Source organism: Suncus etruscus, chromosome 3, assembly GCF_024139225.1.
Source record: "Suncus etruscus isolate mSunEtr1 chromosome 3, mSunEtr1.pri.cur, whole genome shotgun sequence".
Lineage (NCBI taxonomy): Eukaryota > Metazoa > Chordata > Mammalia > Eulipotyphla > Soricidae > Suncus > Suncus etruscus.
The window spans coordinates 2,921,443-2,927,923 of record NC_064850.1 but is presented as its reverse complement, the minus strand read 5'-3'; the positions used below and the strand labels follow the sequence as shown (position 1 = coordinate 2,927,923).

At 39.8% G+C, this 6,481-nt stretch overlaps 1 non-coding gene across 1 annotated transcript; it reads left to right on the top strand.

Moving 5' to 3' along the window:
• The first annotated feature begins 4,066 nt into the window (after positions 1-4,066).
• TRNAK-CUU (transfer RNA lysine (anticodon CUU)) lies at positions 4,067-4,139 on the top strand. Its single transcript has one exon. It is a non-coding gene; the product is annotated as a tRNA-Lys (tRNA).
• Positions 4,140-6,481: the final 2,342 nt, after the last annotated feature.

Genomic DNA, 6,481 nt, shown 5'->3' with positions numbered 1-6,481 from the left:
AAACGTATTCTTTTCGCAGGACTGTGCTAAAATGAATTCACTAAAATAAATAAATAAAGCTTCATTTATTATATCTATTATATTGCTCCCCCCTCCCTACCAAATCCATCCTTAGCTAAAAAAAACTGTTTGCATCAGCCTTATAGAAACTGAGAAAGCCTCAGGCAGAAACTCCAGTCTGCTGCTCATCCCTCTCCTTCTGATCCTTTAGCTTGAGGCCCCATCAGCACACACCCCTCTTCCGAAGAGAACAAGTTGAGGTCTGAAAGGTGCTCACTGAGGCATCCCAGAGACTCATGGCCTCCAGAAAACTGGCTAGGGGTTCTAGGGCTCCTAGGGGTCCTTCTCCCCCGCCCAATCCCCTCACGGCTGTAACCAATCCCATCCCAAGTGAGACCTCAAAACAGCAAGTTGTACACTGAGGTTGGGATTTACACATGGATGAGGCCTCATAAGATGAATATTGCTCTGCAGAATAGTTAAGAGGCTTCCCGGGTGCTAATATGTTTCAGTTAAATTTGAAAACACAACTGCTCCACACAGGGAACGAGACACAAGCCCTTTTGCACAGAGTATACATTCAACGGGAAGAAATAGGTAAATAGGCAAAGTAGTTGCACCTTGCGCTAAAGAAGAGAGCCAATGGGGAGGTAAATATTAGTCTTGTTGCTTTATTTAAACGAAAGCCAATGAAATGAGAAAAGTTTGCGAATATGAAAGTTTTAAAATAATCAAAATATCCATGGAGGGAAAAATGAAGAATGGCCATTTGGAGTGTCTATACAAGAAGGGACCACTACTTGTAGGTATATTTTTTTTAAAGGTGAAATCTTGGCATTTGTGACGACATGGCAAGAATTTGTGGTAATCATGCTAAACTTAGTAAGACAGAAATTTCAGGTATCTAACTCATTTAAATATAAAGAAATAAATGTAAAGCTTTCATTTCAATTTGATTGGAAGACTAAGTAGAAGAGGTTACTTATTCTTAGAGAAGGGCAATTTAAATTTTGATGAATTTTGTATGAAGTTTCATCACACTTGAGAGAGAGAGAGAGAGAGAGAGAGAGAGAGAGAGAGAGAGAGAGAGAGAGAGAGAGCACAAAAATAGGGTGCTGCCTTGCACTGGCAAATCTGGGTTCCATCCCAACAGAAATCTGGGTTCTGTTCCAACAGCACCACACATAGAGCCAGAAGTAAGCACTGAGCACCACAGGATGTAGTCCCTAAATCAAAGTTAATTGAGAAGGCATAATGTTTAAGGAAACAGTAAGCACAGGGCAAGAGATAGGCTTGTATCAAGATCAAATCATTATGGCCTGTCATAGTGATTTAGTAATGGGAGAGTGACAAGAAATGAATTATGACAGCTACCAAATGATTATTTTCTGATCTCATCATTCCTTCCACACCTAGTGTAAGCTTTATTCTTTAAGGTGATGAGCATTTTTTAAGTAGCAGAGTTATATTATCCAACTTAAGTTATTAAGTGAGTTCTTGCTTCTCTATGAAGAATAATAAGATGAAGAAAGCAAAGAATTGAAAAGCTATTTCTTTGGGAGAGCAATAATAGAGTGATTTTGACTAGATTAATGACAATAGATGAAAATGCATGTGTGTATATTAGAAATACAGAGCTTTCTGAAAGAACCATACAGGAGTTTGAGAGATATGGGAACGACACTTGCCTTGCATGATTCTGACTCAGGTTCTACCCAAGTATCCCACATTGTCCCTACCAAATGATTCCTGAGAGCAAAACTAGAAGTAAGCCCTGAGCACTGCTGAGTGTGGAACCCCCCAACAAAAAAAAGAAAACAGATAAAAAGCAAAAAAATAAAACAAAAAAAAATGGATATAGATGTAAGGAAAATAGAGAAAATTATTTGGTTCTTCCTGATAGTGAAGCATATAATTAACCAGTAAGTTTTATTTTTAATGGGGTCACAAAGATGCCTTAATGGGCTGAGATCGTGCTTTGCTGGGATTTGATTGGTGGCCATGATTCCCCAGTTACCTCCATGAGCACCCCCTGAGCACGTAACCCCAAAGCAACACTGACTGTGGCCTTAAAACAAACAAAAATTAATACAAATTATTTTAAATAGGGCCTGGAGAGATAGCACAGCGGTGTTTGCCTTGCAAGCAGCCGATCCAGGACCAAAGGTGGTTGGTTCGAATCCCGGTGTCCCATAGGGTCCCCCGTGCCTGCCACGAGCTATTTCTGAGCAGACAGCCAGGAGTAACCCCTGAGCACTGCCGGGTGTGGCACAAAAAAACAAAACAAAAAAAATTTATTTTAAATAATAAAAATATTGAATTTACACGGACATTAATCTTCATTGAAATATTCTATTTGCAATTTTCCCAGTAAGGGTCCTAATTTAGATCGGGTTAAGCGAAGGAAGTGCAGAAGGAAACTGAAGAGATTTATCATTAAAGAGTTTACCTTAAAGGTGAACCACAATGACTTAAAACTTGTTAGGGGTTTAGTGAGATTAAATTAAACTTTTAATTAATGTCATTAGTTGTGTGATTAACACAATTTGAGAACCTGGTTTAAGAATCTGAAGTTTCTTCTGAACTCATTGTCAGACGAACTACTTAATTTTGTCTGAACTGTTGAATAATCTCAGAGCATGGAATTGATCAAATTTCCAATTATATGACTGACATATCAGGAAAAGTATACGGTATGGGTATAAACTATTTGTATTCATTAAATCAACCCACTTTGGGAAGAAACAGTGTTATAAAATGAGTATTATTCAGGTATTGCAAAATAGATTGAGTAGTTTATATTTTTATTAAGTGATTAGGTTTTTTAGATTAATCTGCTTTTTCTTATATATATTAGATATTTTACATAGTGATTTTGCACAACGTTGATAATAAAATTGTCATCTATGCAACCATATACACATTCATTGCACATTTTCTTCTGCTAGATTAGGAAATACTCAAAAATAAAACAATGCTTACAGTTGCAAAAAAAAAAAAAGTTAGAGGATAGGTACAACAGGTAGGGTATTTGTTTGCCTTATGTGAGGCCAACCTGGATTCAATGCCTAGCACCCCAAATGGTCCCAGGAATAAGGAATGCAGAACTGAGGAGTAAGCCCTGAGGACTTGCAGGGGGTATCCCCACCTCCCCCCCCCAAAAAAATCTCAAAAAATTAGAGATAATTTGTATTAATGCTTTAAATAGAAAACTGTGCTTTAATTTTAAGTTCACTTTGGGGGAATCTACATGTATATTTTATGGCTTGCCATATTTTAAAAAGATACTTCAGGAAATGTCCCCTAAATACCATTTGTTAGGAATGATACACGAAGAATTAAATCCTCATTATTCCTACCCTATTAAGCATAGGTATAAATTTTTTATTTATTATTATCTATTATTAAGACCTATTAGAATTGGGTCTTAACAGTCATTTGGAAGTAGCTGGGTAGACACCAACCCCCCCCAAAGCACTGAGCAGAATTCCTTATCTAAAGTTCAGCAGCATGTCAGAACATTGTTATAGAAGATTCCAGCGCCTCAAAGTGTCATCATTTCATCAAGATCAGTTATGTTCGCTCAGATTAAGATGTTTCCCATAAATCATTCACTTCCCAGGTCTGTCTTTGGAGTGAGTCCATAAAAACCACCTACAAGGTCCCATCTCCACCTCCAGTTCACCTGAAATCCACTTGGATCGGGTTGAACCAGAATCTCCTTCAAATTAAGGTCATATTCATTCATATCATTCACATTAATATCAAATTAAGGTCATGTGCTATGTGTTTATGTAAAGAGAATAACACACAGGGCTTAAGTATTTCCAAAGACTTCCCCCCAAAATCAAATGCTTGTCGTGATGCAACACTGGCATGAGATGTGGACATCCTCGGGCCAAGGAACTAACTGGGTGCAAGTGGAGAAATTCCTTGAAATAGTCCCCAAAGCAAAACTGTGTGGTGGATGCAGATGGGCTACTGTGATGCAATTTCCAAAAAGCAAAAACTTACAAGATGGAACAAGCAGTCACCAAGGGATGCAGAACGGGCAGCAGCGCCAGGCGCCCGGCTAGCTCAGTCGGTAGAGCATGGGACTCTTAATCCCAGGGTCGTGGGTTCGAGCCCCACGTTGGGCGGTTCTAGCTTTTGCGAGGAAGACGCCTTTCTCAAACAGACTCACAATATCGTGATGAGGGCGAGTTCCCCGAACTAAAATTAATTTAAAATACTCTCTGCTACTAAGCAGATCGCTGGTTAAAACAAAAGACCTCCCCCTCTCTTTTTTTCAATCAAGCGCTGCTGGTGTCCACGGCGCATGCGCACTTGGAATCCTCACTTCCTGGATTCCGCCGTCACCATAGCGACGGGAGCGTCCCGGAAGCGGAAGTCGCCGCGTCGCCGCGTGAAACTGACTAGTTACTAGGCCTAGGGGTTTCTGCCACTGGCTCTGGACACTTTCTGCTCGCTGTCTCTAGGCCAAGTGGGGAGCGACCGGATCCTGTGTTTTATTTTAGGTCTGATATTGCTGGAAGACCCCAAAGCAGGACTCCAGCGCGTCTTCCTTGCTTGCTTGATTTTTTTCTTCCTTTTTTAATTTTTATTTTTTAATAATACCTTTATTGAAGCACCAGGATTGCAAACATGTTTGTAGTTGGGTTTCAGTCATAATATGAAAATATATACAGTATATAAATAATGTAATGATAATATAAATAATATGTTAATATATAATAAAATAAAAAGAACACCCCCCATTGACAAGTAACCTTCCCACCACCAATGCCCCCCATCTCCCTCCTCCCCTACCCTGTTGCTGTTTTTTTTTATTTCTTTTTAATTTTTTTTTTAAATTTCTTCTTAATATAAAGTCTGCTTCTCGTGAGCCTGGACTAAACCCTGGAGGAAATCCTAAAATAAAAACAAAAGAAAACAACCCTTGATGTGTGAAGGAAGCACAAACCACGACAATTTAAGACGCATGAAATGACTGGCATTTGAGGGGGGCTGGGGCAGACCCAGTGATTCTCAGGGGTGATTCCTTCTTGGTGGGGCTGGGGGAACCGCTTTGGATGCTGAGTTTCGAACCCTGGCTGGCCCTGTGCTAAGAAAGCGCCCCGCCTGCATTGCTGTCGCTTAGGCTTCTGCTAGTAAATCAAGAATTCTTTTTGATGTAGATGCTGTACTTTACGATAAGATACTATGAACGGTTGAAAGTCACTTAAAAATTTTGCTTAAAAAGAAATTTTTGTGTCGTAATATCCATATAATCAATGTATCCATATAACCAAGGTTTTTCTTCCATTGTTCTTGGGACTTTTTTTTTTTTTAATCCATCCAATTGCATGGATTTTAGAGTCAGTATGCCTGGGTGGTGAGATTCTTTGAGACAGCAGGGAAAGAAATGAGATATAAAAACTCAGTTGGATAATTAGATCTTTATTTTGCAACAAATAAAACGTCTTCGCTCTTCACTGGGATCTTTGGTGCCATAAGGAGAAAGAGAAAACAATACTTACCTTTTGCCCAGGATTTTGCCAAACTGTCCTGGTGAGCCAGGAATGTTCCTATTTTAGGCTTCTACTGCAACAAATCACCCACCACCATTCTTTCCACAAATCCACTAATTTTTCTTTCTTCTTTGTTCCCTTTAATATACAAATATGCCATTATTTCCTCTATCTAAAATTACAAAACCCAACCCTTAGTTCTAAGTTTTTTGTTTTGGGGCCACACTCTGGCAGTGATCAGGGTACCATATATGGGGTGCTGGGAATTGAAACCAACTGACACATGTACAAGGTAAGTTTTGGACCTGCTGTACTAGCAGAAGGGAAAGGCAGATGCAAAGGTACTACCATTGCTGTGATCATTGTAACACACCCATCCTCTTTCTGCATGGCCATAGATAGCAACTGAACTCACTGTTCTTTTTTTTGTTTTTTTGTTTTTGTTGTTGTTGTTTGGTTTTTGGGCCACACCCAGCAATGCTCAGGGGTTAGCCCTGGCTGTCTACTCAGAAATAGCTCCTGGCAGGCACGGGGGACCATATGGGACACTGGAATTCGAACCAACCACCTTAGGTCCTGGATCGGCTGCTTGCAAGGCAAACACCGCTGTGCTATCTCTCTCCGGGCCCACCACTATTATTATTTTTTTTTACATACAAAGGAGAAACTATAACTATAAACATGAAATAAAACATAATTATGTAGAAGGCAGTAACATATAATTACTAGCATTAAATAATAAAATAAAAACAAATATATATTTAATGTATTGGTATTTTTTTTTTTTGTTTTTTTGGGCCACACCCGTTTGACGCTCAGGGGTTACTCCTGGCTATGTGCTCAGAAATCGCCCCTGGCTTGGGGGGACCATATGGGACGCCGGGGGATCGAACCGCGGTCCTTCCTTGGCTAGCGCTTGCAAGGCAGACACCTTACCTCCAGCGCCACCTACCCAGCCCCATGTATTGGTA